The following is an 11120-nucleotide window of genomic DNA, read 5'->3' on the forward strand; positions in this document are numbered from 1 at the left end:
TTGGGAACAGCAACATCGGCCCACAATCAATGATGCTTTTTGAAAACAAAGCACCCAGCTGGACTGGGCTTGCAGGACCAGGCCCCTGAATGATGACGAGCAGACTCATTAATTTAGAGGGTTTCTTTTAAACACAGGTGCAGGCATGGGGCTGCTGTTCCCTTTGAGTGGCCTCAGGTTTCTCATATTTGGCCCAGAGTCTTTGCGGCAGCATGGAAAGACTTTGAGCTCTACTTTCTAGGCTTTTAGGGCAGTCATAAGATTTGGACCCAACCTGGCATTCATAGTATATTCCATCCATCTTGGGGAAATATATATATATATATATATATATATATATATATATATATATATATATGTACACACACACACACACGATAGTAATGTGATAGTTTGATATATAGATACTGCTGAATGTAACCATGTAACCTTGAATGTTATTCAAGGTCAATGTAGTAAACCTGGAGGATAGGATAATGACTGATATTTCTACTCTGCTCACTGTCTGCTAGAGGCTAATCAAAATATCTCTTGTCTTCCCTTCAGAAGCAGATGGCATGATGATTGAGATTATGCATGCTTAATGAAGGAAGCTTTGCTACCTACATGCCCCAAATCATGGACATACTGACAAATAGGAGCTGGGATTTGAACCTGGCAGCTGTGTTTGTGACGTTCTTCACCCCTGTCTCCTATTTGGTTTGAGAGTCATATCTTGGAGCTGTTTGAAAAGTTTATTTTCTCTCTGATTTTGTTTCTCTTAATTTCACTGTGCGTTTGCATCAGCATTTTCCATTGTTATTGTTATTATGTGACATAATTATATGTAAGGAACAGAAGCAGAGAGCTGACTATTTCTCTGAAAATCAAAAGGGGATATTTGGGGGGAAAACCAAATTGAGAAATGGCTGAGTTTATGGCCACTAACATCTGTTCTTCTAAGGAACTTTAATTGGTGTTGTGTATGATGTGTTTGTATGCATGTATTTTTTGTTTTGTTTTGTTCTGTTTTTTTTTGTGGGTTTTGCTTTATTTTGTTTTGTTGGTTGGTTTGTTTGTTTTTCTTTTGTTTGTTTTCTTCCCAAAGACTTTTTACTTCCTGGAGATTGGAACTGCCATTGCTGTGTAAAAGACATAGCCTGTATGTCATCTGTGATACCCCAGACAGGCTTAATGTCCTACCAAACAAAAATGCAAGCCAGCAGTATCCATGATAAATGTTCTTTCCTCCCTGACCCGCTATAATCCGGAGAGTGGCCAAGGTCATTTTCATGTCATTTTCCTGCCTACCTCGACTCCTGGAAGGCTTTTTAATAACTGACTCCAAAGAGCCTTTGCTCTAACCAGTTCTGCTCCACACTGCCCCCTAGCGCTACATCCATGACCTGTGCCTAGGCCACTCCTTGCTCCTGAACTTGCCAGCACTTCTTGCCCCCAGAAGCATGACAAAGAAGAACTTCTGGTGCTACTGGTTGCACCCAGTCCTATCTGCCAGCATTTCTACTTCCTCCAAGTAAGCAACACTTCAGCCAGGCGGGTTTAGAGTTCCTTCCTCCTAATTCCTCCACAGAGTTCCATTTCCGCATTGTTCTTTAGTCCAGGGGTGCATAACCCTACTTTCAACTTCCCAAATGTTTCTCAAGCAGCCATATGTCATGAATATTAATGTCATGAGTAGAAATCTGGAGCCAGGAGGCTAGGGTAGATGTGCTCATTCTGCCCAGGAATGGTTTCCTAAGTGTGCCGCCACACAGTGGCTTAGAGCTCAAGCTTAGGCTCTAGGTTTGGTATAACATTAAGCTGGCGCTATGTTGATATTCTTTAAAAAAAAAAACCTGATACTATGTATTAGTTTAATATTTTTCAGGAAATTCAATATATGTAAAATTCATAAGTTAAATTCATAGCTCATACCATATAAGGAATAAACTCCAGCATAGAACAACAAGGAAGAGGAGGCAGAAAGAATGTAAGAGCCAGAGGGCAGGGAGGAGTGCCTCCAAACACTTCCCTCTGGGAGTGACAGGGTGCGTCATTCGTGAACTCATAGCAGCTGTGCTTACCTGCATGGGGCCTGCACAAGAGCAGGCCAGACAAAATTCTACTGTAGATAGGGTCCATGAGCTCCAGGCCCTACTTCTTACTGGCAGTGGATAGCTGCTGGAGGAGGGAGATTCATTCATTTTAAGGATGTGGCCACAAGAAGCTTTCCCACACTGTAGTGGATGACCCAGACCCATACATGTGGGCATCACTAACTGATCTTGGAAAGTTATTTTAAAAATTATGGCATCAGTAGGAAGATCAATTGAGGAGGAGAAGGGGGAATTTGGAGGGGGAAATGGGCCTAAATGTGATATTTCACTATACACATGTATAGCATTTTTTAAGAATAAAGAAAATTTAAAAATTCATTGCAGACATAAACATAAAATTACAAAATTTGTAGAAATGAACAGAAGAGAAAATGGTTCTGTTTTTCATGGGAAGAATTAGAATAATGTGCTTGTTTTTGACACAGGGTTGCTCTATTTAGCCAAGATTAGCCTGGAACTGCTGATCTCCCTGACTCAGCCCCCCCCCAAATACTGGGTTTACAGGCATATAACACCCCATCTTGCTAGCGAGTATTTCTTAAATGTGTCACTGAAATCATACCCCATAAAAGAAAGCATTGACATGTTCAATTTCTAAACCAATTGCTTCTGCTCCGAAAAAAAAAAATTGGTAAGAAAATGTAAAGATATGGAGTAAAGAATATAAATGTGTATTGAGAATTTACCCAAAATGTGTTCAAGAGAATGAAAGTATACAACCCTCCCTGGGCACAGTGCTGTATGCCTGTATTTTAGCATTTGTGACACTGAGGCAGTTAGGAGTATTATGTGTCCAAGGATAGTTTGGGCTACATAAAGAGATACTCTCAAGAACAATAATGTAGGTCAAGTAATAAAGACAAATAAAAAATTGAAAAGATAATTTACAGAGCAACTTCTAAAAGCTGTACTTATGGTGCACAGCAAAGATGCAAAGAAGCTTAGGTACCATTTGACACACACACAAAAATGAAGCTGCGGCTGCCATTTTGAAATTCTGGGGTTTCAGGGGGAGGGGCACTGCCAGAGCAGGACTAGTCACATTGGACATGGTTACTAAATAAAACCTACTATCACCCCTGTTTTGTTGTTTTGCTTCATTCGACAGGGTCTCCATTTATAATTCAGGCAAGCTTCAGCCTCCCAATTGGTAGAATTTAGAGGTATAAGCCACCAGGCATGGCCTGTCACCCTATCAGCAGGAAGCAGAAGCTCAGTGAGTTGATTGTGCCCCACAGCTGTCACATGACAGACACACAGCAACGTGACTCACTTTCACTTCCCATGCGCGAATGAATGTGAACTTTCCCAGTGGCCCTGCCCCTTCTTAGCAGCACGTGGGAACAACTGCTGGCCACGTATTCTGTGGCAGGTCTAAAAAGCCTGCTGGAACATCTATTGTGTCTTTTCCCTATGTCTTAGAAGTAAGCTGAGCACAGGTTTTGTCACACTAGATAAATGAGAAATGTAAGTAAGTAAGTAAGTAAGCAACTTGTCTAAAGGCCATATCCAGGTAGGAGCTTTACAGAAACAAAGATGCCTGCAGCACAGTCCATGTCTCTTTGCATTCCGACATCCTCTTCTCCCTTCCTGCAGAAAAATGCTAACACAGGCATAGCTGGTGTCTGTGGGGAGGGCTGCTTCCGCCAGACAGTCTTGCTTTTCCCTGCAGATCCCAGGATGCCTCGCAGGAAGGGCTGCAGTAGCCCCTTACCCTCCCCCAAAGAAATGATTTCGTGTTCTTCTGCTTTAAGAGGTTGGCACTGGAGGCCCTGCCTCACTGTTGCTAATGTCAGCTTCCAGTCACCCGTTCATTTATTCCATAAGCATACATTCCAAATCTAGTAATTTTGCTGTGAGCTTGAGAAGGAGGAAGTGCGAGGGTGGAGAGAGATGAAAAAAAAAAAAAAAAAAGACCTACAAAGGTATTCATTTTATCCGTAGGGATTAGGGAAAAGACTGAAAAGTGTTCAGAGAGTCGCAATCACAGAAGTGCTAAAAGCCAGGTATGGGAGCCAAGGAAGGCAGCAAAAGCCTAGATTGGGCAAGGAAAGAGACTGTCCTCTCATGAGGGGGCACGTGCCTGCGCTGAGAAAATTGGCAAGCACTGCAAAGGGCTTCTCCCCACCCCACAAGTCAGTCACTGTCATTTCTCAGCGCACCTCAGGTTTAGCCCTCCTTTAAGAAAAGCCTCAGGAATGTTTTTTCTTCCTTGATAGTAGAGGTGAACAAAGTGAAGCTTTGAGGTGGTGACAAGCTCTGTAAATAAGCTCACCCAGCTTTAGAGTGGTGGCCAGGTCATGTTGTCAGCTCGTGTATTGGCAACTAGCTTTGGGCTCCTTCTCCCACATCCTCACAGTCATGCCAGGCTCTTCCACCACTGGTTACCTCTTAGGGCTACAGTTAGTCTAACTACCCAAGAGAACTGTGGGACTTAACAGCAAGTTCAACTACAGCCGCCACATTATTAGTAGTGGAGGGGAAATGGCACTGTCAGTGTGGCCCGAGGAACTGGCACTTGACCAGGCTCACCTGGGTCACTGCTGAGCTAAATGGAGCGTGGAGTCCAGGCAGTGCATGAAGAACCACGGACTCTCCACCTGCAGCTGTAGAGGGTTAAAGAGCTTGGATGTAAACAAATGGCCAGGTCCTACAAAAGTACAACCACACGGACTTCTTCTTAGATGACCTGCAGATATTTAAAGACAAGCAGACACAAGTGCTTCTTTCAGAAAGGGACAAAGCAAATAATCAAGTTGACCTCTTGGGAACAGTGCTAATCGTGGCAGTTTAGGAGGGGGCAGAAATCAACTTTGTATAGTAATAGGGCTTCTATTCTTCTACCCTTGCCTCGTTAAGGTTTGCATATTATTTTAAATGTGCCCGAGGTGTAAAGAGTCTAAAGTGGCTAGAGGGTGAGGTGATTTAATGAACCCAGGAACCAATCCAGAAGGCCTGGAACCACTCTGGGCCTTTTAAGAACTCCATCCATCCCAGGGGGAGAACTAATATCAAGTGAGTGACTTAAAGCTCCACAAAGCCTGGCTTGGCTTAGGGACTGAGTTCCAGGGAGCCAAGGTAAGAGTCATTCCTGTACAGCGAATTCACCTAACCCTTGCTCTGCACTTCCATTTCTTAGGCACTCTGGGTGTGCTGGAGCAAAGCAGTGTGCAGTATCCAGATACCTTGGGGGCCCTGGCTTCAGAGTGAGGCCTCAGGGTTCCAGGTGGGTGTTGCAGAGAACAAAGGTTCCCCACACTCAGAAAACCAGTTCTCCCAGCCTCCCAGCCGCAGCGAGTGACATCACCAGGAGCCAATAGAAAATTTGCACCGGAGTTTACTTGTTAAGGTCTGAATTGAATCCACGTAGACGGCTTATCTGACCGTGTAGGGTGAGGTTCCCGAACACTGCCCTGTTTAGGAGTGCTCTCTGATACACTGGGAATGTGGCTTTTAACCATATATATATTTTTTTCTGGCAGATTTCAGGCAGGTGAGGGGCCAGGTTTCAAAATCAACAATGAAGATACCACACCCTGAACGCCTGGCTAGCCCAAAGCTAGAGCACTAGGCGGACCTTTACTGCCATCTGCTGGCCGTCCTTGGTATCGATTCATAAGACTGGCTGGGTCCCTCTGATAAACAAAGCCTGAATAAGTTAGGCTCCTTATTTTACCTTAGTCTCCGTAGGCAAATTGAGCTCCTTCCAATATATCAAAATGGGGTAGCCATAAGAGAAAGACACTCCTGATCCGATCTGATGGCAGTGTACCTTGTCTTTGGTCTTTTTGTTTGACTCAGGATGGCCTTTTTACCTTACTCTGAAGATGACCTTGAGCTCTTGATCCTCCTGCCTCTACCTCCACCCCTTGCTGCCAAGTGCTAGGATGATTGGCCTGTGCCACATCTAGTTTATGTGTAGGGATGGGGCATAGGTCTTTGTGCATTCTAGGCAGGCATCTACCGACTGAGCTAGGACCTTTTATTTTTATAAAGCCCCATCATCCATGGGAAAATACAGGTATGTGGTAAATTTGAGGATGCCCTTGACTGAGGCCTGAGTCTGAGAGGTTGATCACCTCACACTTTTCACTGCAGATGTGATCTTTACAAAGGCTTTCATGGTGCTTCTAGGATTCTCCCCTGACTGGGTGTGAATACAGCATCCACCAAGGTCAATCCAGAATAGTAGAAATTGAATCTCCAGAAGCATTCACTTGTCAGCATCAGCAACTTTCTCCTTCTCTCCCCTAGGCAAAGCAGTTGCTTTGGTGGAGGCACATAGCCCCTTGTTTTTGCAAGTTTTAAGGCTAAAGCCAGCCACTCTCAAATCATAGCTGTCGGACCCATATTTCCACACTAAGAATTTAGTATATGTTTTCCATCTATGTAATGTATATAAGCTGCAAAAGGGAGGGCCCTACTGGCCTGCAGCAGCAAGGCTCAAATGCTGTGGAAAATCCCAAAATGTATAGGACAGATCCTTCTAATCCCTAATAAAGAGTAATGTCATCCAAGATCTTAGCAGTGCCACAGTGAGAAAATCTCACTCTCTAACACCCCAAAACAACCATGCCAGTGCTTATGACCCTGAACTTCTCTACTTCTACAACTGAGGCTTCCATATGGCCTCTACATCCATGTGCACACATGTACACACATATGTGCAACTGTGCATTCATGAACATAATGTACACAACCAAAACATTTGTGCAGAAATAGAAACTATTGCTACTCCATGTTCTTCTTTCATTTTTTTACATTTACTATTATTATTTGGTTTAATGGGTATAGGTGTTTTGTTTGCATGCATGTCTATGCACACTTATGTACTTGGTGCCTACAGAGGGCATCGGATCCACTGGAACTGGAGTCACAGATGGCTGCAAGCTGCCATCTGCATGCAAGGAATGAAACCCTGGTCATCTTCAAGAGCAGCAAATACTCTTAATTACTGAGCCACTCTCCAGCCCCTTTTATTTATACTTACTAGACAGTTAATGATTGCCATCTCCATCTACAGGTAGACACGTGTACACGTGACTATTGGTATATACATATGCATATTTAATGTTGTTTTCCAATGTAAATAGTATCTCCAGGGTATCTAACTTTGGTTGGATCAGCTTTGCTGTTTTGAAGGTAGAAATTCTTTCAAGATCAGAAAGTAATTGCTTCAATTATGCCCACGGGATTTAAAGCCTTTGAAAGTACAATATTCCCTATTAAGTCACCAGACATTTCCTTCAGTCGCAGCAGAGGATAGCCTAGTCCATGGAGGGAAGTGTTAGGACTATTTTCAGTTGTGTCAAGTACTGAGCTTCTCTTGTCTATGACTAATGATGTTACTGAAGGAGACAATATCCTCTTACCCCGATATCAAAGAAGAATCTATCATGGTTACTTTTTCTTTGTTCTTGACTTCGGAAGTATGATCCACCTTGTTGTCAACTGTCTCTTTGGAATAATGTCCCCTCTGGAAAACTAGTACTTTCTGATCAAGAAGCAGACCAACTGTATATGAACAGCTCAAGAAATATGGTTTAAGGGTCCCCCCCCCCGTCTTAAAAACATAAGAATCTGTGGCAGAATAGTGACTGTCACCATACACTTGGGAACACTTTCAAGGGATTACCAGGCTAGGAGGATCTCCATCAGGCCTTTAAATCTGCATTTTGGAAGAGAAACCCTTAGTTTCAGTACTCTAGGGTAAGGGAGTTCAGTGCCCCAAGGAAGGAGGTCAGGGAACTTGCCACAGAGAGAGGGGACTGGGGGCAAAGAAAGAGAGAAAGGATACATGTGCAGAGAGAAGAAGCAAGGGAGACCCAAATGTCTGAGTTATATAGGGAGGAGCCTTTGGGGGAAGGGCAGCCCAGCTCCTGGGCTGGAAAGTTTAGGGTTGGGGGCCAGGGTATGCCAGGTAGGAACTGAGGGATGCTGAGAGAACCTGGAGGTCAGGTCTGCTTTGATATGTAAAATATGAACCCCAGTCCCTTGTACCAGGGTCTGAAATCAAACATCCCAGCCTCTCATTATTATTATTATGATAAATGAATAATGGGCGATGAAATCATCCATGATTACTTCCCGCTGACATTGGGATGCCATTGTTATGGGGTGTGGACAAAAAGCTGAATGTCAGCCAATCCAAGAATTGCTGGTTGTTTCATTGCTATCCAGGTTGTGGGACTTTCTCCGAGTAGGAAGGTTTAGGTCCTATTAAAGTGGTCTGTGAGGCTGGGCCAGAGCACCTGTGAATGACTGCTTTGGAACTTTCCTGGATGCAGATGCTGAGAGAACACCTGGGTGTTAGGGACAGAAGATAAAGTTTAGGGAGAAAAACTGTCTTGGGTGTACATTCGAAACTCTTAGGCCCACAGTCTTGGTAGTAGTAGGAGGGTTGGGGATTCCAGGTCCAGGGAAAGAGAAGCAGATCCCACTGTCAGGAATGGGCAGGTGGGGAGGGAAAAAGGCTGATAATTGACAGTGCTTATCTTGAGTCCATTTGACAGTGGGAAATGGATTTGAGTGGATTTCCTCTAGCTTACAAGAGTCTTTTTTAAGTTTACAAAAAGACAGCCAGGGTTATACAGAGAAACCCTGTTTTGAAAAACCAAAAAAAAAAGATAAATCCTCCATAACTTGTGTTTTCCAACCTCAAAACACCTTCCTAGATTTTCAAATACTTTCTTAGAAGCCTTCATATCCTCAGACCTTACATAAACTTTTCCTACCCAATTACTACCATGACACACAGTTTGTTGATCACTGGCTTCAAACCCTCTCAGAGATCTGAGAAGGATATATTATAATCTAAATGGCCCATGCGCCCTTTAAAATGACAGACTTACCCAACACCTAGTCACTTCACTAGATTCCTGTGATGTTGATGGCTTCATTGGGGACACAGGCTCCAGGGTAGAGTGAAACTTTGGTTCCCAGGCCTGGCCAATCAGAGAAGCCTTCCTGTAGATGAGGAACTTGGAAGACTGACCTTGCTTTGTCTTAACTCAAGGCATTTCCAGTGTCCCTGTTTGTCCACAGTTCAAGACAGGCCTCAGCATCGGGCAAGGCAATGGAGCAGTCTTTTTTCAATGGTTTCTCAGTAGTTATCGTACCACAATCCATGTGGAGCTCTTTCTTCTTGTGTCCGTATCTTCTTGGAGACCTTGAGGGTGTCACTGCTAGGATGTGGGAGTCTCTGTCTATCATTTTAAGCATCTCAAGTTTAAGCCTTTTAAATGCTGTATTCAGTAGAACTCTGACAGGTTTGAAGGGCAGGGGCCTACTAAGTATATCTGGGTTAGACAATCTATGTCCATTTCTAGTTATCTGTTCCAAATTGTATATCTAGCAAATACAAAGCAGGAGGCTAAATAAAGCTTAATAATTAACTGCATCAGTTCTCAAGGTGACTTTAAATGCAATTCTGAGCATGTGAAAGGGTGCTTTTACAAGTTCTTTTTTTTTTCTGTTACTTCTAGCATTTGCCCAAGAGTCAGATAAGAATGCTTGTAATTCTTGCCCAGATGCTAAGCCTTGTGGGATCGACATTATAGCATCCAAGTCTGTTGACATTCTATAGTGCCTAGACACAATCAACCTTCTGGCCCCTGAGAATAAGGAGGGAGACAGTGGATTGCTAAGTTCGTTTTGAGGGTTTCCCAATCCCCTCTTCCTTTATCTCAAGGTCAGAGATAAAGAGAATGCTTTGGGACTTTCTCTGGTATTCATGGAATTAGTGGATGATGTTATGGCTTTAAGTTCAAGGATATTGACAATGAAGACCTAAACATATTGCTGAACCAGGAGTTCTCAGAGCATCCTAAGTGTGTATCTTAAAACCTTGATTTCTTTTTTTTTTAATTATTTATTTATTTATTTATTTATTTATTTTTATATATGTGAGTACACTGTCGCTGTCTTTATACACACCAGAAGAGAGCATCAAAGCCTATTACAGATGGTTGTGAGCCACCATGTGGTTGCTGGGAACTGAACTCACGACCTCTGGAAAAGCAGTCAGTATTCTTAACCTCTGAACCATTTCTCCAGCACCCCGAGAATGAATGGTTTAAGGAATACTTTCTTATGCCTGGTTTAAGGTAATGACTACAACTTACCTAAGTCATGACTTACAATATAGCTATTTTAATTTTATCCCCTTTGATGGTTTTAGAATGCAGTGCAAGTCCTCCCTCCTCTAAACTGTTTCTTGTTAGTGATGTAGTCACAGCAAAGAGAAAAGTAGCGAATACAACCATCTATGGTAAGGCGAGTGGGTAAAGGACTGACCCACGATGTAAATACAATTATAATTAAGATATAAATAGAGCATAACATGGGTAATTTGCAGCCAGTACATGTAAAAGAATGAAATGTTCTGTTAAGAGCGTTTGCAAGCAACTGGCTAGTTATAGCGATCAGCATGAATTAAGCCAGGTGCTCTGCATCAGAACGAAGGCATTTCAGAGAATCTTAAGGTCGCCCATCCCATCCCAGCAACATTAAAGGGCAAGCCTTAAAGGGCAGAATAGGCACACTGCCCAGGACCACCTTGGCCTCTGCTCCCTGGTTTTCAGCTGTGGTTCAAGTGGGTTCAAACTCAATTCAACCATCACTCAATTCACTATCACGCAATTCAACCATCACAAGCAATTAGCCCTAGCAATGCCCATGTGGTACTCACTCTGCAGGTGTGTATAATACAAGAGCCATGGAGGCGTGGCAGCCCCTTCTTAGGTTACAAAGGATCTTGTCGACTGCTTGGGAGACCATGAGGAAACCTGATGCAGGGCTGGAGCTACCACTGGGAGTCCCTGTTAGAGTAATGCCTAGAAGAGCTGTGGGAACCCAATATTTGCTGCTGAAACCCCACCCCCACCCCCAAGGATAGAACATGCATACTCAGTTCACAGACCAGTGCTTCAGACGATTCTTTGCAAATAATTGTTCTAATCTTACTTTATTTTATCAATATGTGCATATAAACACAAAGACATAGGTATTATATGATTACTTCCA

Source organism: Mus caroli, chromosome X (assembly GCF_900094665.2).
Source record: "Mus caroli chromosome X, CAROLI_EIJ_v1.1, whole genome shotgun sequence".
Taxonomy (NCBI): domain Eukaryota; kingdom Metazoa; phylum Chordata; class Mammalia; order Rodentia; family Muridae; genus Mus; species Mus caroli.